This window comes from Phyllobates terribilis, unplaced genomic scaffold (assembly GCF_046119375.1).
Source record: "Phyllobates terribilis strain yellow unplaced genomic scaffold, ASM4611937v1 Scaffold_2__4_contigs__length_985480577, whole genome shotgun sequence".
NCBI classification, from domain to species: Eukaryota; Metazoa; Chordata; class Amphibia; order Anura; family Dendrobatidae; genus Phyllobates; species Phyllobates terribilis.
The window spans coordinates 368,019,707-368,039,927 of record NW_027362762.1 but is presented as its reverse complement, the minus strand read 5'-3'; the positions used below and the strand labels follow the sequence as shown (position 1 = coordinate 368,039,927).

Below are 20,221 nucleotides of genomic sequence, written 5' to 3'. Positions count from 1 at the left end.
TATTGCATCATATTCTCTACTACATGATTGCTGCCTCTTCCAATAGCCATACATCTCCTGCCTCCCAATAGTATTCTATAGCTATAGTTGACTGCTGCTGTGAAATCTACCCTAAACAAAGAAAATAAACCGGAAACTGTTCCTAAAAAAGGATAATTTTTGGACTTTTTTTTAAATATTGCTTCTTCACTTTCAAATAATTTTTTTAGGCTCCTCAAAACAGGCTAACATTTTGATGTTTTGTTTCTTCATTTTTGAAACAACAAACCTGTTTCCTAACACAGAAAAGGGATAATTTTTGAAAGGCCTAAAAAGCCATTGTGTCTTCATTCTCCAAACAATAAACCTGTTGCTACTGCCTAAAAAGGAATAGCTTGTTAAAAAAAAGCATGATTTATTTTGTGTATACCACCTATGTAAGCATTTGGAGTCTTTACAAAAAATTGATTGGCTGCAAATCAGATTTTGGAGAAAAAATGTAATAATCTTTCTTTTTATTGATTTATTGCTACATTAAGTAATGCAAGTATAAATCTGTCTCTAATCAGCTCCCTATAGTAGTGACTAAAGGCTACCAAAACTTTATTCTTTAAAGGGAATCTGTTAGTATGATAGAGAATCGACTATTCCAGAGAAATCCACACTTTTCTTAAAATGTCAATAAGCTGTCAAGATCTATAGGAGCAATATAAAATATAAAATATATGAAAGTGGGAATTACCAGTGTGAGACATGTAATGACTGACAGTCTGCTCTCCTCATCTACATGTTTCACAATGGCATTGTCCCTTTACATTTAAAACAAGCTCTGGAGGCAGATTCTCATGCAGATTTCTGTCCTGCCCATAGCCTGGAATAGCTCATTTATATACAAAGAAAAGCATCGGTTTCTCTGGAATAAGATATAGAATTGAAAATACCAAGGTATTGTTTTCTTTAAGTTTCTATGATCTGCATGCCCATATAGAGAGTTGATTCCATTAAGACATTCCCTTTAATTTTATGTCAATGTGAAGGGGAGTAGAGGTATTTGGAGAGCCATAAATAAACATACGTATAAAGCGTTACCCCTTATTATGCAATAAGCAAGGACAGCCTTTTGGATGTATATGTACACTTTACCTTAGTATATTGAGCTGTAATATCACTTTTATAAGTCTTATATCAAGGTAGGGTTGTTCCTGAAATAACATTTAATATATATTTTAAATCATTATAATGCTAATCAGAGTTCAACTTCTGATCATTATAATGCAAATCAGAGAGAGCTTATTTCTCAGTCACAAATTACAACACTAGAAAGAAAATTAAGACATTGTTTGATTGTGGCATGCAAACATTAAATCAGATTCGCAAGTGTGTTGACAGTGAAAGTGTCTAGCATTAATTGGTTGCTATTTATCTTTCTTTTACAGTCTTGAAGGAGTGTGTTTATCTCCTTGGCGAACCTATAAATTCCAAGCAGCCCAGCGTTCTTCTTGAGAATCCTTAAAAATCATCATCTTTTTAATTAACAAGATCATTTGCATGTACTAATACATAGATAGCATCAAGCTTATTTATAGCAAGTAGTGCAAAAAATTGTATGACTGTGAAGGGTTTTGGTTCTCATATGAAATAACTCTACCTCTAAATTTCTATATATAAGGACCATGTGATATATTCTATAGTGAAAGATTATATTTTAGTACAGAATGTATATAACTATAAAGTTATGTTCCCATATAACAATAAAACAATGTGATTTTAAGTGTAAAGGAATAACTTTCATGATGTACAGTATGTATCTGAATTTCCATTCCAAATATTCAGTCCTGATGCGACATTTGCTTCTGCCACTAGAAGGCGCTGTGCTTGCACTGCTAATGGCATTTGGGGATGCATGCATGGTTCTGTGATACGTTAGTCTGGCCTGGACTTGTGGCTTCATCCATATAGGGTGTCAATGTTCTGCTGTGGGGTGTCGATTATATAATCAGCTCTCTTCTGTGAGCCTTGGGTGTAGCCACTCTCAATCTAAACCTGCAGCAGCTACTTCCAGATGCCAGGAATAGTTTGCTACAACTCTGGTCTGTTGCTTTGTCTGTCCCATGTATCTAGTATCTCCTGGTGTATTGTTCCTGACCTTGGCTTATTTGTCTGTTTACTCAACTACCTCATGATTCTCTCTTTGACTTTGACAACTTGGCAATGACCCAGCTTGATGATCCTTATCTCTGCCAGATCAATTCTTTCAGCAAGCAGCCACTCTGTGGACAAAATCCTATATAAGTCCATATCCTTGCATCCCCCTATTTAAGGGTGTAGCCGAAAGTTCTCATAGGACATGTTGTACAGAGTACATATGCAAATCCTGTCCATGGAAGCCTTATCAAGAGCTGCCAGGCTACTATGCTCAGAACTTCAAGGGTTTGTCTGGTGTTAAGTTACAATTTCTGCAGTCACTCTATGTGACTTCAGATTTATGAATCTTCAAATAGCAAGCTGTGATGATTCTTGGGAGCCAGCGCCATGAGCAGGCGGTTAAGTGACTGCAAGTTTGCATACTTCCAGCCACATTCAAACTAAACTGCATCCAGCCTTGCTCAATATACATACATTGAGCAAGTCCGCTCCCACCTAGTCAACACGTGACCCCATGAATGTAAATCATATACTTGCGGTCACTTCCAGTGCGAACATCAGACAGTCCTCACAGCATGCAGTGTGAGGATTCACAAGTCTGCAGTCAAATAGAATGACTGCAGACTTGTAGATTAACACCGGACAACCACTTTCAGTTAGAGCTCCACTCTGTCTACAGCATAGGATCAAGTCTCATCCCAGACTCCCAGCTGACAGGTAGCAGCAATTTGCCCTACTTAAGTTGGGCCAAATATTTTTTTTTATGATTCCTTCCTAGAGTTCTATTGCCTAGTTAAATGTGGTTAGAGCAAATTCACATAAGTTAGTTATTAGGTAATAAAAAGTGAGGCACACTGAAAAATAAATATTCAATACACTTCTTATTTTTATTATAAACAAGTAAGTTATGTAAATGTAGTGTTTGTCCCCGTTTTTATTTAATATTAATGTGTAACTGTATTTAGAATAATACACCTATACAACAAGTATCTTGATAAGCAGGACTAATGTCCACTTTGTTGTTGAGTTTGCATAGGAGTTAGAAGGCAAAATAATGATTATTTGGAGCATTATTCTTGATGTCAAATACATTGACAATGTAATGGAACATCTACAGATAAAAGTCATGATGCTAATATGAGCAGAGTTTAACAGCGTAAAACCAAATTTCATCTATTTTTGGATGTGTGATATACTTTGAAGCATTCCTTAATGCAAAGGCCAGGTTTCTCAGGGCATATTTCCCAATGGTAAATTGTGTCATTTCGCATTCCCCTCTTGGAGCATACACTGCACCTTTTTTGTGTTCTTCCCTTCCTTGCTGTTTAGGGAACCTCAACAGGAAAATGTTGACCTGGTACAATATGGGCACCATCAGTTTCAGAAGTACTGGGACTTTCACTTTTCTGACTGCCAAACATTAGGGCCTTGATTCCTACCTTCTGAAACTAAGATAAGAGCTGATGTCACGCAGTATGGTGGTCAAGAAAAGGACATCCCTCTTGTCCTTATATTTGATCACTAGCAGGTTGTCACTGCTTTGGGCTCTGCTGTCACCCTTTCTCAGCAGTTGCCCATATTGCAGCTTAGGGAGGCCTCTGATTTTTTCACACAGTGTCGCATGCAACTCAAATCGTGTCCTTGTCATGGCCATACGGAATACTGGTGTGCTGTATAACATATCAGTACACTAGTATTGTCAAAGCTCCATTTTTTCATTATACCCATATACAGCACAATGTCCCAAAATGTCATAATTTCTGCTGCATTTACAGGGGTCCATCTGGCATATGATGATGTGGGATTTTGGGTGAAAAGTGATGGGCATACAAATTTGTCTGGGCCACCATAAGAATTATAGTCTCGCTAAAAAAGTATTTGAAAAAGTCAATTTCAGTGAGGCCTGTAGCATCAAATTGGATTCCTGGGCTACCCATGAAATCTGGAATAACAGGCTGATAATTTTTGGAGGAGTCAAGTCCATATGGAATAGATTGCTGAAGAGGTTGCCTCTGTCCTTGGTGACCTTGCTGGGGGACCCTCCTCACTAGATGAGGAGGAGGAGGAAGAAAATAAGAGGAATTTGGGATCTTCCTCACTGCCTGAATCTGTGTTGGAGGCAAGGAAAGCATGTGCCTCCTTTGATGAATAATGTCTTCTTGATGAATAGACCATTTTTATTTTACTCTTTTACTTTACTCTATTGGTTATTAAATTTACTATAAAAATAGACAACAAAGTAGAGAAAAACAAGTAAAAAGGAAAAATTTAGAAGAAACAAGTATGAAAAGAAAAATCAATAGAGGTGAAAAAGTTTGTATATAATAATTAGTGACGTTCACTACACCAATGCATTACCTATAACGCTGGAACAGGGATTTGGGAAATACTGCTGCTGCTGTGATCACATATCAGTCATAGAGCAGCCAGCACACAGACAGCACAACACAGCACTGGATCGCAGGAGACAGGGGACTCAGGAGATCACAGCAGGATCACATTAGCTACCAATGATTTTTCTTTCACTCAGCTCAGGTACACAGAGGATCTACATAACTACTCTGCACACCAGATCTGAGAAAAAGATGGCATGCAGAGAGGTGATCAGAGATGATCAACCCTTTTGGCACCAATTAGTCAGTAACTATTGTTCAGCCAATTAGCACAAAAAGGGTTAATCACCAGAGGCGACATAGCAATCTCCCCATCCATTTTGAGGGCGGTGATTGGTGCTGTCTCAGACAGATCCAATCACAGCATGTCACATTGATTTTTTTTTTTACTTATTGTCAAATCGCTCTTACTGGCTGGTCATAATTGCAGTGGGCGGGCGACCTTCTGGGCGACATGCAAGGATGGTCGGCTATCAGAGAGAGTAGCCATCTTAACTTGGCTACCGCACAATGCAGTGGGGTGACCAGAATTAGTGGCGCCATACATGTACGGTGGTTTGTGGGAATGCAGTTCCCCCAGCGACGGACATGTCTGGCAGATGTCATGAAGGGGTTGATAAATGAATGCTTGACACACCGCAACTAGTAATTCACATGCAAACTGTGTAAGAAAAGCTGATCCATTATAAAGTTATAGTTATTGAACAGCTGTGCTATATCATTTTCTTAGCTGCACAATGAATACAGCAGTAGTGATAGCAGTTTTTACATCTGTACATGATCTGCCATTCATTTGAATGGCTGGCATGTACTAATTAATTTTCTCTGCAGCAGACACTGAAGGGGAGATGTGCACTCAGATCAGGCTACTTTGGGGGGTTGAATAAGTCTAACTTTTAGCAAAATGCTAAAAAATAGGCTAGCAGCTGTTTACAGAGGTTGTGTCTTGGTAAATAAACCACTTTAAAAATAAATAATATGCAAGTCAATACTTGTAATATATATTCTGATCACACAGCAATACCTAAATTTCACAGATAATAAAATTATTACATTCCAGTCTACTTTTTGTAGACATGTACACATCGTCTACACAAAGATGATCTCATTGTTGAAAGTTATCACTCAGGAGAAGAGTACAAAAAGTTTACAAGACATTACATACACCATTGAACACTGTGAAGATGGACATTAAGGAAGCTGCAGGAATTTCTGTCAAGTACTTGTTGTATACTGCAAATGATAACAATCTCTGATATCCTTCACATATCTGGCTTGTGAGGTAGAGTGACAAGATGTAAGCCTTTTCTTACAAAGAAAAACATCTCAGCCTGGCTATGTTTTGCCAAAACCTCCATCAAGTCTATGAAAACTACTTAGGAAAAGGTATTATGGTCTGATGAGACCAAGGTTGAAGATGTTGACCATAATTCCAAATTTTATGTGTAGCGCAAAGCCAATAAAAACATCACTAAAAAGAACACTATACCCAAAGTGAAGCATGGTGGAAGCAGTATTATGTTTGGGAATGTTCTTGGTCAGCTGGAGCTAGGATTCTAGTCAAGGTTAAGTCAGTCAAAGCTGCAGATGAAGAGAAACTTCACATTTCAGCACCAATGACCATAAGACCTCCAAGTAAAAAAAAAAAAATGGCTTCATCTAAAGAAGGTCAGAGTTTTGGAATGGCTAAGCCAGAGCTTAGACCTGAATCCAATTGAAAATCTGTGGGTTGACCTAAAGAGGGCTGTACACAGGAGATGCCCTTGTACTCTGACAGACTTGAAGTGCTGTCTCAAGGAAACTTCAAAGATTGACAATTCTACATTTTTCTACACTTACCATGCTGATAGCTCCTACCCAAAAAGACTGAATGTTCGCATAAATTCAAAGGAACGACAACAAAATATTATTTTTAGAGTATGCATATTTATGCAACCACATCATTTTAGTTCTTTATTTTTCATTTTTCATTTGAAAATATGTCACCTTGTTTTTCAGTAGAATTATACAGAGTATGGGTGACATTGAAGGTGGAAATATTTTTGAAATTATTGTCCTTGCTATGATTTTTTTAACATGACAAAAACCTGGCATTCTAACAGGGGTGTATAGACTTTTTTTAACAAAGGATGGTACAAAAAATTTATATATTTCAAACATGAAAATTGTATGGCTTCTGTAATCACATTAGGCATTCAAAGTGCTTACAATTAACATCTAGGCACATCTGATTTTGGTGAACTACTACACAAACAATTTTAGTTACAGTGTCCACAGGGATTGCTCTACATGGCATTTCAAAATTTTTACTCTCCTGATGGACACATACAGGGGTCTAGCAAACATGTGACTACATACATCTTCAGACACAACATAATACTGCATGTTGCCACCATAATTCAGTTCAGATTTTTACTCAGTTTCACATATTTTTGTGCCACCATATATATATTTATTAGAGATGAGCGGTGTTTGACTCGAACTGTTCGCTAATCTCAAATTCGAGCTGTTTTGGGCGGTGTTCGAGCCGTTCGGCGAACACGAACGATTTGAAAAAAATTCGGCTGTTCGAGGTTATGTTCGATAACTGTTCGTGCACCAAAATCATAACTGGATTTTTTCTCAGTAGTGCTGAAAATTAATGTTAATACGCAGTTTGAGTGTACAGCGGGGTGGGGAGAGGGGCAGGGGATGGATCTCTGCAGGAATAATGAAGATCTCCATTTTTTTTTCTCTTTCCCGCATTTACAGTGGGGAGGTGCAGTCTGTCAGCCTATCAGCAGCGCACACACGGATCGAACTGCTTTTTTTCACATAAGCAAGGGCATGTGTCATTGGCAGTGTATGTCACATGTCCTTGCCCTATAAGACCCAGCCATTTTCCCCGTCGCCACCATTTTCTCACTGCTGCAGCTGCGTGTTAGACGACACCGCTGTTGCTGTGTGCGCTATACTTTGTTAATTTCAAGCCAATTTTCGCACAAATCTACAGATAGCTTGGGAGTAGGGAAGAGTTCTGATTGCAGTACTTTTAAGGACTAGGTTACATCAATTCCTATGACTTTTATCAGGCAGGTCTGTGCTCTTAAATAGATAGGTTGTGGGAGTAAAGACTAATTGTAATTGCAATCCTTTTCAGGGCTAGGTTACATCAGTTCCTATCACTTTTTGCCTGGCAGGTCTGTGCCAGTGCTGTGCAAGTTTTTTTCACAGCATTTGGCTAGATCTAGCAAAGCTAATCCTTTTTGGCCTATTGCAGAGTGTGTTAGTCAGTGGAGTAGCCTATCTGTGTTGCAAGCTACACCACGTGTGTATAGAATACAAATTTTTTTACTGCACCTAGTGAAGTAAAACCTTTTGGGCATAGCATCATTCTATTAGTCCATCTAAACTAACCTCCACCAGGTTGCAAATTCAATATAATATTTTTCTGCATCGAGCTCTGAAAAAATATTTAGGCTTCTAGCAGTGTGTGGGACTAGTTCTATTAGTCCATCTATACTAACCTCCATCAGGTTGCAAATTCAATATAATTTTTTTCTGCATCTAGCTCTGAAAAAATATTTCAGCTTCCAGCAGTGTGTGGGACTTGGTCTATTAGTCCATCTATACTGACCTCCATCAGGTTGCAAATTCAATCTCGTTTTTTTCTGCTACTAGCTCTGAAAAAATATTTAGGCATCTAGCAGTTTGTGGGACTTGTTCTATTAGTCCATCTATACTAACCTCCAACAGGTTGCAAATTAAAAATAATTTTTATCTGCATCTAGCTCTGAAAAAATATTTAGGCTTCTAGCAGTGTGTGGGACTTGTTCTATTAGTCCATCTATACTGACCTTCACCAGGTTGCAAATTCAATAAAATAAATTTCTGCATCTAGCTCTGAAAAAATATTTAGGCTTTTAGCAGTGTGTGGGACTTGGTTTATTAGTCCATCTATACTGACCTCCATCAGGTTGCAAATTCAATATAATTTTTTTCTGCATCTAGCTCTGAAAAAATATTTTAGCATGTAGCAGTGTGTGGGACTTGGTCTATAAGTCCATCTACACTAATCTCCACCAGGTTGCAAATTAAAAATAATTTTTATCTGCATCTAGCTCTGAAAATATATTTAGGCATCTAGCAGTGTGTGGGACTTGGTCTATTAGTCCATCTATACTGACCTCCATCAGGTTGCAAATTCAATATAATTTTTTTCTGCATCTAGCTCTGAAAAAATATTTTAGCATGTAGCAATGTGTGGGACTTGTTCTATTAGTCCATCTATACTGACCTCCATCAGGTTGCAAATTCAATATAATTTTTTTCTGCATCCAGCTCTGAAAAAATATTTCAGCTTCTAGCAGTGTGTGGGACTTGTTCTATTAGTCGATCTATACTGACCTCCATCAGGTTGCAAATTCAATCAAATTTTTTTCTGCATCTAGCTCTGAAAAAATATTTTAGCATGTAGCAGTGTGTGGGACTTGGTCTATTAGTCCATCTACACTAATCTCCACCAGGTTGCAAATTAAAAATAATTTTTATCTGCATCTAGCTCTGAAAATATATTTAGGCATCTAGCAGTGTGTGGGACTTGGTCTATTAGTCCATCTATACTGACCTCCATCAGGTTGCAAATTCAATATAATTTTTTTCTGCATCTAGCTCTGAAAAAATATTTTAGCATGTAGCAGTGTGTGGGACTTGTTCTATTAGTCCATCTATACTGACCTCCATCAGGTTGCAAATTCAATATAATTTTTTTCTGCATCCAGCTCTGAAAAAATATTTCAGCTTCTAGCAGTGTGTGGGACTTGTTCTATTAGTCGATCTATACTGACCTCCATCAGGTTGCAAATTCAATCAAATTTTTTTCTGCATCTAGCTCTGAAAAAATATTTAGGCTTCTAGCAGTGTGTGGGACTTGGTCTATTAGTCCATCTACACTAATCTCCACCAGGTTTCAAATTAAAAATAATTTTTATCTGCATCTAGCTCTGAAAATATATTTAGGCATCTAGCAGTGTGTGGGACTTGGTCTATTAGTCCATCTATACTGACCTCCATCAGGTTGCAAATTCAATATAATTTTTTTTTGCATCTAGCTCTGAAAAAATATTTCAGCTTGTAGCAGTCTGTGGGACTTGTTCTATTAGTCCATTTATACTGACCTCCACCAGGTTGCAAATTCAATATAATTTTTTTCTGCATCTAGCTCTGAAAAAATATTTAGGCTTCTAGCAGTGTTTGGGACTTGGTCTATTAGTCCATCTATACTGACCTCCATCAGTTTGCAAATTCAATATAATTTTTTTCTGCATCTAGCTCTGAAAAAATATTTCAGCTTGTAGCAGTGTGTGGGACTTGTTCTATTAGTCCTTCTATACTGACCACCATCAGGTTGCAAATTCAATATAATTTTTTTCTGCATCTAGCTCTGAAAAAATATTTCAGCTTGTAGCAGTGTGTGGGACTTGGTCTATTAGTCCATCTATACTGACCTCCATCAGGTTGCAAATTCAATCTAATTTTTTTCTGCATCTAGCTCTGAAAAAATATTTAGGCTACTAGCAGTGTGTGGGACTAGTTCTATTAGTCCATGTATACTAACCTCCACCAGGTTGCAAATTAAAAATTATTTTTATCTGCATCTAGCTCTGAAAAAAATATTTAGGCTTCTAGCAGTATGTGGGACTTGGTCTATTAGTCCATGTATACTGACCTCCATCAGGTTGCAAATTCAATATAATTATTTTCTGCATCTAGCTCTGATAAAATATTTAGGCTTCTAGCAGTGTGTGGGACTTGTTCTATTAGTCCATCTATACTGACCTCCATCAGGTTGCAAATTCAATATAATTGTTATCTGCATCTAACCCAGCCAATACTTTTGGAATAATACCACAGTTTGGCCACTCAGCTCTGCTCGGTTCCCATCCATTGTTTTTTTGTGCAAACAACTCCAGAGCTGTGAATTAGTTAACCACCAAAATGAGTGGAAAAAGGCCTGCTGCAGGTGGAAAGGGGATTAGGCGTGTTGGGAAGGGGAAACAAGGTTGTGTCCGTGGGGTAGGTGTTAAAGCAACAGTACCATCTTCAGAAGAAAGACCATCTTCCAGCCAAACTAAAATGTCTACTTCTTTTAGCGGACAATGTGATAAGATCCCTTTCTTACGGCCACGCCAATCACTACAAAGTCCAGATGAGGCACAAAACAGCAGGTGCTTCAAAGGATATCAAGTGCTACTTAAAGCGGGCTCTCCTCCACCTCAACTTCAACATCACAAATACTCCAGTCCTCAGAGGTGTCACCCCAATCGCCCTTGCTTCCTCACAGCTCCCAGGTCTCCAGCTGCCCGTCTGAGTATGGGGTAGAACAGATGGTTGAGTCTGCAGAGCTTTTTACTCATAATATAGCCTGGGAATCAGAGGTCGGCTCCAGAGCTTCTGTGAATCCAGACGAGGAAATGATCTGCACTGATGCCCAGAATCTTTATGAGTCGGATCCAGGACCAGACGCAGAAGGTTCTGACCATAATGTAGGCCCTCATTCCCAAACTGTAACTCCTGTTGGTGGAGACAATGAGGAAGACGATGATGAGACTCAAATACATGATTGGAGCGACAACTTTAGTTTTTTGTCAGGGCAGGAAAAGGTTGGCTCTGAGGACGACGGGTGTGATAACACACAGGGTGATCATGATGAGGTTGGAGATCCCACTTACTGTCAACCCACAGTCAGCCAAGAGATGAGGTCAGCAGAGGAGGTGGAGGAGGATGCTAGTGACGACGAGGTCAGATTGCGCCTTCCTGGACCGAGATGTAGTACTGGAAGCACGTCAACAACTGCATCCTCAAACACAACTCTGCCTCTGACCACAAGTCGTGGTGGCTCTTCAGGTCGCATGGGTGCTAAGCCTTGCATAGCCTGGGCATTTTTTCAGATCGATAAAGATGACCCAACTCGTGTTATCTGTAACATTTGTCAGCAAAAGCTAAGTAGAGGCCAAAAAATACATAGTTTGAGTACTTCATGCATGAACCGGCACATAGACATGAAGCATAAGTTGCAGTGGGAAGCTCAGTGTGCTACAATGTGGCCTAGCCGGCCGGGCCAACCACCGTCTAACCCATCTTGTGCATCTGCTGCCTCTTCATCCTCTGTGACTGGGGGGACAGCAGTCACACCTGTTTTGGGACGCAGACCTGCCACCTCTTTACCCGCAACAGCCTGCGTGATTGGCAGGTCATCATTTTCTTTGGAGGTGGTAACACCAGCTGGTGCTCAGTGCTGTCCGACATCGATAGCACCACCTTTGGATCAAGGCAATCTAACATGTCCGCCTGCATGTTCCTCACAGACCGATAGTTTGCCGGGGACACCCTTCTCAACCCCATCTAAGCACAACAGCCAGCCCTCGGTCCCTCAGATGTGGACAAGTAAAACATCATTTCCTCCTAGCCATGACAAAGCTAAGAGGTTGAATTTCACCATCTGCAAGCTGTTGGCTACAGAAATGCTGCCTTTCCGCCTGGTGGACACAGAGGATTTTCAAGACCTTATGTCCTTCGCAGTGCCCCAGTACCAGATGCCCAGTCGGCATTACTTCTCAAAGAAAGGTGTGACTGCGCTCCACCAGCATGTTGCACACAACATCACAGCTTCTTTGAGAAACTCTGTGTGTGACAGGGTGAATTTCACCACAGACACTTGGACGAGTAGGCATGGACAAGGGTGCTACATGTCGCTGACTGGGCACTGGGTAACTATGGTGACAGCAGGACAAGGGGCTGCTGTCCAAGTCTTGCCGTCTCCACGAGTTTTGCGTCAATCCTCTTTATCTCAAAGTTCCTCCACTGCTTCTGCCTCCTCTACCTCCTCTCGGTCCTCCACCTACACCCAAAGCCTGTCTGGTCAAGCCACAAGCTTTTTAAGTGCGCAGAAGGGATCCTGCACACCTCCTTACTATGCTGACAGCAGGGCTCAACGTCATCAGGCGGTTTTTACTTTGAAATGTCTGGGAAATGTGAGTCACACAGCTGAGGAGTTGTGTTCAGCTCTGGAGAACCAATTTCATGAATGGTTGTCTCCACTGGACCTGAAACCAGGGAAGGCCGTGTGCGACAATGCTGCAAACCTGGGTGCGGCCCTTCGTCGGGGCAATGTCACACACGTGCCTTGTATGGCTCACGTGTTGAACCTGGTTGTCCAGCAATTTTTAGCCCACTATCCCAGACTAGATGGCCTTTTGCAGAGGGCACGGTCGCTGTGTGCTCACTTTCGCCGTTCGCATCCCGCAGCTCAGCGACTTACATCTCTACAGAAGTCGTTGGGCCTGCCACTTCACCGGCTAAAATGCGATGTGCCTACCCGGTGGAATTCAACTCTGCACATGTTGCAGCGACTGTGGCAGCACCGACAAGCCCTGGTGCAATACGGTCTGACGTATAGCTTGGGCAAATGAGATCCAGAGGTGGGGCAAATCACTCTGGAGGAGTGGTCTCAGATCAGGGACCTATGCACCCTTCTGCACAGTTTTGAAATGACGACGAAGATGTTTAGTGATGACGATGCCATTATCAGCATGACTATTCTGGTGATTTACATGCTGGAGCACATGTTAAACAGAATTCGGAGTCAGGTGGTGGCACAAGAGGAGGTGGAGGAAGTAGAGGAGGAGGAGTTGTATGCGGAAGGGCTAACATTTGCAAGGTCCAGACGGTCGGCAGCACCAAGGCGGCAGGCATGTGAGGTGGGGGAGATGGTTTTACCAGGGCGCATGGTAGCAGCCAAACTAGTGAGGAAGGTGCAGGAGCCCAGGAAGAAGTGGAGAACGAACTGATGGAAGACTCATCAGATGTTGGAGACCATGATCACATTTCTGTTGTGCGAGGTTGGGGGAAGAGGACAGAGGAAGGAAGCATGATTGTTACCTCGCCACCAACACAACAGGGACTTGGTGCTCCTGGATGCGCAAGACACATGAGTGCCTTCTTGCTGCACTACCTGAATCATGACCCTCACACTGTGAGATCCCCGGTACAAAAGTAAATTTGCAGAAAATATTCCTGCCCTAGAAAGGGATGCACGCATGCAGGAGTATCATCAGAGACTGTTGCAGAATCTTACATGTGCTTTTCCACAAAACACCAGTGGTGTACGTAGTGAATCTCACAGTTCCAACTTGCCAACCGTGGGACCGTTGAGTGTTCAGCACTCAAACCGTAACAGAAACACAGTATCTGCTGGTAACATCAATTTTGCGGAATCATTTCACCACTTTTTTAGCCCATCCTTTGCAAGGCCACAGGAGACAAGAAGTCTTACACATAGTCAACGCCTAGAGACGATGGTACAGGAGTATCTCCAAGTAAGCATTGAAGCCATGACTGTGTCACTAGATCCTTGCTCTTTTTGGGCTTCCAATCTGGATAAATGGCCGGAGCTCGCCACTTACGCCTTGGAGATCTTGTCATGCCCCGCAGCCAGCGTTCTGTCTGAACGTGTGTCCAGTGCTGCTGGTGTTGTGCTGACAGATAAGCGCACGCGACTCTCCACTGATAATGTAGACAGACTCATGTTCATAAAGATGAACAAATCATGGATCCGAAACGACTTTTCTACCCCTGTGTAATCCTGGGAAGAGTAAAAGCTTGATGATTCGTTAAAATCACCTCACCAACCGTTTTAAGCTTTCAAATTAATAATCATGATTATCTATATCTTGGCTGGAAAATAATTTGGGCCTTGTAGCAGTGTGCAGTACTGATTCTATTAGGCCATCTATACTAAACTCCACCAGGTTTAAAATTGCTAATCATGTTTATCTGTATCTTGGCTGGAAAATAATTTGGGCCTTGTAACAGTGTGCAGTACTGATTCTATTAGGCCATTTATACTAAATTCCACCAGATCTAAAATTACTAATCATGTTTATCTGTATTGTGGCTGGAAAATAATTTGGGCTTTGTAGCAGTTTGCAGTACTGATTCTATTAGGCAATCTATACTAAGCTCCACCTGCTTTCAAATTAATAATAATTTTTAGCTGCATCTAGCCCGGAAAAAAATTTTGGGGCTCCTAGATGCGCAAGTCACATGAGTGCCTTCTTGCTGCACTACCTGCAATATGACCCTCAGATTGTCAGAATTCGAAGTAATCCTGACTACTTGGTTGCCACACTCTTAGATCCCCCACACTCTTAGATCAACCTTTTCATTTTAATAAAGAAAAAAAATGGTCATTTTTGAAATTATAAGCATTAGCAGGTTACTAGAAACTGAAATCAAACAGTTTTCAACTCAAAACTTTATTCTAGGTGATGTTACATTTGCACATAGGACCCCTTGTTCGAATGGACCTTCTGAACTCTCTCGTCCATTGAATTTGTCAGGTTTTGGATGGTTTCTGCTTCAATTGTTTTGAATGAGAACAGAATACCCTCCCAGAGCTGTTGCTTAGATGTGAACTGCCTCCCACCATCATAGACACTCCTTTTGATGATGCTCCAGAGGTTCTGAATGGGGTTGAGGTCAGGGGAGCATGGGGGTCACATCATAAGTTTGTCCCCTTTTATGCCCATATCTGCCAGAGATGCAGATGGGTTATGTGCAGCATGAGATGGTGCATTATCATGCATGAAAATGATCTTGCTGCGGAATACACGGTTCTTCTTCTTGAACCATGGCAGGAAGTGCTGTTTGAGAAACTCAACATACATTATTCAGTTCATCTTTACCCATTCAGGGATCCTAAAGATGCCGACAATGTCTCTCCCCATGATTCCAGCCCAAAACATTACTCTACCTCCTCCTTGTTGGCGCTGTAGCTGTGTTTGCGTGGGGTGTCCATCAACCAGCCATCCTCCACTCCATCCATCTGGACCATCGAGCATTGCACGGCACTCATCGGTGAACAAAACAGTTTTGTAGTCAGTCTTCATGTATTGTTTGGCCCACTGGAGCCGTTTCTGCTTGCGTGCAGTGGATAAAGGAGGTCGACAGGATGGCTTACGCACAGCTGCAAACCTCTGAAGGACTCTGCATCTTGTTGTTCGGGGGACGTTGGAGGCACCAGCAGCTTCAAAAACTTGTCTGCTGCTATGACAAGGCTTTTTTGCCGCTGCTCATTTAACCTGACGTAATTTCCTGTAGGAAAGAGTCCTCAATTTTCCCTTATCAGCACGCACACGTGTGTACTGTGAATCAGCTACATACTTCTTGATTGTGCGATTATCAGGATGAAGTGTCTTGGCAATGTTGATTGTAGTCATGCCTTGACCTAAACACTCCACAATTTGTTGCTTCTCAGCAGCCGACACATCCTTTTTCTTTCCCATTTTGGCAGAAAATGTAGGCTGCTTAATAATGTGGGACAGTCTTCTTAAGTAGTCTTGCCTTTCATTGGACAAACCTGCCAAACTAATTAGCACAGGTGTCTGCAATTGCTTACAGTGATATAAAGAGCCCTGACACACATCACCATCAATGAGTTTAACTGACAAACAAACAAATTCTTCCCTTTTCACTCCTAAACACTTTTTGCATAATAATTTGGAACACAGAGTACATGTGCTTTTCCACAAAACACCAGTGGTTCACGTAGTGAATCTTACAGTTCTAACTTGCCAACCGTGGTCTGTATGGAGTTGTTCAATAAAGGGCCCAAAATTAAGATAACATAGACGGGAGAGGGCTCTATGAATAGGAATTCCTAAGTATTTGATACCCTGTGAGGGCCAGGCAAAGGGAAAGTTGGACTGGATGGAATCCTGTATGGATTTGGGGAGGGAGACATCGAGGGCCTCAGACTTCGCTGCATTGATTTTCAAATTTGACCATGTAACAAAGTGATCTATTTCAGCCATAAAAGCAGGGATGGATATATGTGATTGAGTGATATATACTAGGACATCATCAGCAAATGCAGAGCACTTGTACTCGGTGCCTCCCACCTCAATCCACCTAATATTGGGGTTATGGCGATTTGATGAGAGCAGGTGCTCCGTCACTAGGATGTATAAGAGAGGGGACAGAGAACATCCCTGCCTTGTCCCATTGGTGATTATGAAAGGTGATGAAAATGTTCTGACGTGCCCCCTGGGCCTTGGGACACCCGGAGCCGGACCCTTTTTGGTGGATGCTGGTGGTTGTAGTCTCCATGGCGGCGACCCGGTTCCGTGGCTGAGGGCGGTCAAACCAGTGGCGGAACTATTTATGTGGTTTTGATGTTTAAATGTCCGACTACGCCACCTGTGGATTACGGTCAGAGTGAACCGCCGCAGCAGGGCAGACCGCTGAGGCTGGTGTTGTGGGTGTAGCAGAGCATAGTATAACTCCCCACGGGAGGAGTATAGCCTCAGGGCAGTGTATGCGGAGGATGGGGGTGATGGTGCAGGGCAGCAGCAGTAACGACACGGAGTCAGTGATGCAGTCCAGGGCCTTTACTCACAGTTCTTATTATCCAGACAAATTCTGCAGGTAACGGCTGCCCACGTCATACTGTGCTCACCAGGTGAGGGACTCAGACAACTCAAAGATAACTTTGGAGCGCTTCACAGGACCCCCTTTGTGTGTCCTTTGTCTGGCCTTTCTTACCAATGCTTCTGTCCGGCTGCCTCGGGCCTCCTCTTGGTAAACTTGGCGCCAGTTTCCCTGACCCAGTGTGGTGCCTTCCTAGCGGGTGTAGCGAGCGTCTGCGCCACATAAATTGTCACAGCCTCCGGTTTCTAGCTGAGGGTCGTTTCCCGCCTCCACTAGTTTCGGGGACCGGTCTCCCCCTTTGGCCTGACCCCTCCACGCAGGTGGATTCGGGCGTGCGGTGGCGACTCGCCCGTCCGCACCCCTGGGATCCCTTCATTCCTCATTCCTGGAGCCTTCTCCGCTCCTATTCCTTCCTTCTCCCTCTTCCAGGCCTGGGCCTTTGTTACTAGGCCCACCTCCGGAGCAGAGCTCATGCAGAGCCCCTGGTCCCTGTCACTTCTGCTCAGACTTCTCTGCACTGAACTAAGATGGTGCCCACCTTTTATACTCCCTTCTCAATGCACCCAGGAACTGCTTCCTCCTTGCTCCTGCACTACAGGGTTCCCTTCCTCGGTGTTCCCTCCTCCCACTCCAGCCAGGGACAGAGACTGTCATGCCCATCTCAGGGGCATATTGGTCTCCCTGCCCCACGGCAATGTGCTCAAATGCATGCAGGTGTCGGGGTCCTAATCCACACTCCATCCTTACCTGAGAGTGAGATATCATACCTCAGGGTGAGGTGCAATACCTCTGTAGCAACCGAGCCCTCGGGGTGCTACAGTTCCATTCATCTTCAGCCTAGGTGATGTATTGCGATACAGGGCTGTGATTTGGGCTATAAAAGGGTCCCCTAGACCCCTACCCCAAGCTTTTTAAGAGAATAATATATGGCGTGCCAGGAGACTCTATGGAAAGCTTTCTCAGCATCCAACGAGAGTATCTAATTACAAATTTTTAACTGCATCTAGCCCAGGAAATACTTTGTGCCTAGTAGCAGTGTCTGCTAGTCAGCGGATTATCCCAGCTGTTAAGCAAGCTACACCTGTAGTTTGGACACTTCATTTTTTCAAAGGAAATGCTTCGGGACCCCGGGATACTCCCAAGGCATAGGGGCTGGGACTGGCAGTAGGACGCCTTGTGGTGGACCGCCGAGCTCGATCCTTATAAGAGCTTTTTAACTGCAGCAGCTTTAGTGGACGCTACTGGAGCTGGAATTACGCAGCTGCTGGCCTGAGACTTGCCCTCCAATAGATCCTTGTAAAAGGATTTAATGTGTATTCATTCAAATTAGAGAGACAATTTAAATTTAAAAGCTTAGACCTGCCTCCACCACAGGGGGGCTTGCTCGACCCACCAGCGGACAGGCACCAGTATTGGGAGTGGGGGGCAGGCCATCAGGGTCCACCGCACCTCCGGCACAAACCCGGCGACACGGAGGTCGCACGGGCAGGAACGGACTGGCCGTGTCGGCTTCGCACTTTTTCGGGTTTAGAATGGCATGACATGCCTTTATCTGTGTCTCCCCCTCCTTTTACTCCTCCACCTCTTTTCTTTTTGCATGACTATATGTACTTGTCACTTTTCCATGTGTTAGTTGTGTCTTCTGAGCAGTTTGTCAGCTTTTGGACACCTTTGAAGGTGTTTTCTATGTGTTTCTATGTGTTTTTGTTTGCCTGCCATTGGTTTTGCCTGCCATTGGTTTTAACGGTGTTCGACGAACAGTTCGACGAACAGTTCGGCGAACATACGGGTGTTCGACCAACCGAACCGAACTCGAACACTACGGGGTGGCTCAACACTAATATTTATATGTATTTTATATATGTATACATACAGGTGCTTCTCACAAAATTAGAATATGATCAAAAAGTTAATTTATTTCAGTTCTTCAATACAAAAAGTGAAACTCATATATTATATGGAGTCATTACAAACATAGTGATCTATTTCGAGTGTTTATTTCTGTTAATGTTCATGATTGTTGCTTACAGCCATTGAAAACACAAAAGTCATTATCTCAGTAAGATAGAATACTTTATAACACCAGCTTGAAAAATTATTTTAAAATCCGAAATGTTGGCCTACTGAAATGTAAGTTCAGTAAATGCACTCAATACTTGGTCGGGGTTCCTTTTACATCAATTAATGCATCAATGTGGCATGGCATGCAGGTGATCAGCCTGTGGCGCTGCTTAGGTGTTATGGAAGCCCAGGTTGCTCTGATAGCAGCCTTCAGATAGTCTGCATTGTTGGCTCTGGTGTCTCTCATCTTCCTCAGGCGAGTTTCCTGGCCAATCAAGAACAATGATACTGTTGTTTCTAAACCAGGTATTGGTACTTTTGGCAGTGTGGACAGGTACCAAGTCCTAATGGAGATTGAAATTTCCATCTCCAAAAAGATTGTCGGCAGAGGGAAGCATGAAGTGGTCTAAAAAATTTCCAGGTAGACGGCTGTGCTGACTTTGGTCTTGATAAAACACAGTGGTCCCACACCAGCAGATGACATGACTCCCCAAACCATTACTGATTGTGGAAACTTCACACTAGACCTCAAGCAGCTTGGATTGTGTGCCTCTCCACTCTTTCTCCAGACTCTGGAACTTTGATTTCCAAATGAAATGCAAAATTTACTTTCAACTGAAAACAACACCTTGGACCACTGAGCAACAGTCCAGGTCTTTTTCTCCTTGGCCCAGGTAAGACGCTTCTGGCGTTGTCTATTGGTCATAAGTGGCTTGACACAAGGAATGCGACCATGTCCTGGATACGTCTGTGTGTAGTGGCTGTTGAAGCAATGACTCCAGCAGCAGTCCCCTCCTTGTGAATCTCCCCCAAATGTTTAAATGGCCTTTTCTTAACAATCCTTTCAAGGCTGCGGTTATCTCGGTTGCTTGTGCACCTTTTTCTTCCACAATTTTTCCTTCCACTCAACTTTCCATTAATATGCTTGGATACAGCACTCTGTGAACAGCCAGCTTCCTTAGCAATGACCTTTTGTGGCTTACCCTTATTGTGGAGTGTGTCAACGACTGCCTTCTGGACATCTGTCAAGTCAGCAGTCTTCCCCATGATTGTGGAGCATACTGAAACAGACTAAGGGACCTTTTTAAATGCTTGGGAAGCCTTTACAAGTGTTTTTGTTAATTATTCTAATTTACTGAGATAATGACTTTTGTGTTTTCTTTGGGTGTAAGCCA

The 20,221-nt window shown here is 42.4% G+C and overlaps 1 protein-coding gene across 11 annotated transcripts in view; it reads right to left on the bottom strand.

The window, feature by feature from the left end:
• Positions 1-20,221, bottom strand: part of DMD (dystrophin) — a 3,940,859-nt gene that overhangs the window by 2,713,681 nt on the left and 1,206,957 nt on the right. The gene's annotated exons all lie outside the window — the stretch shown is intronic.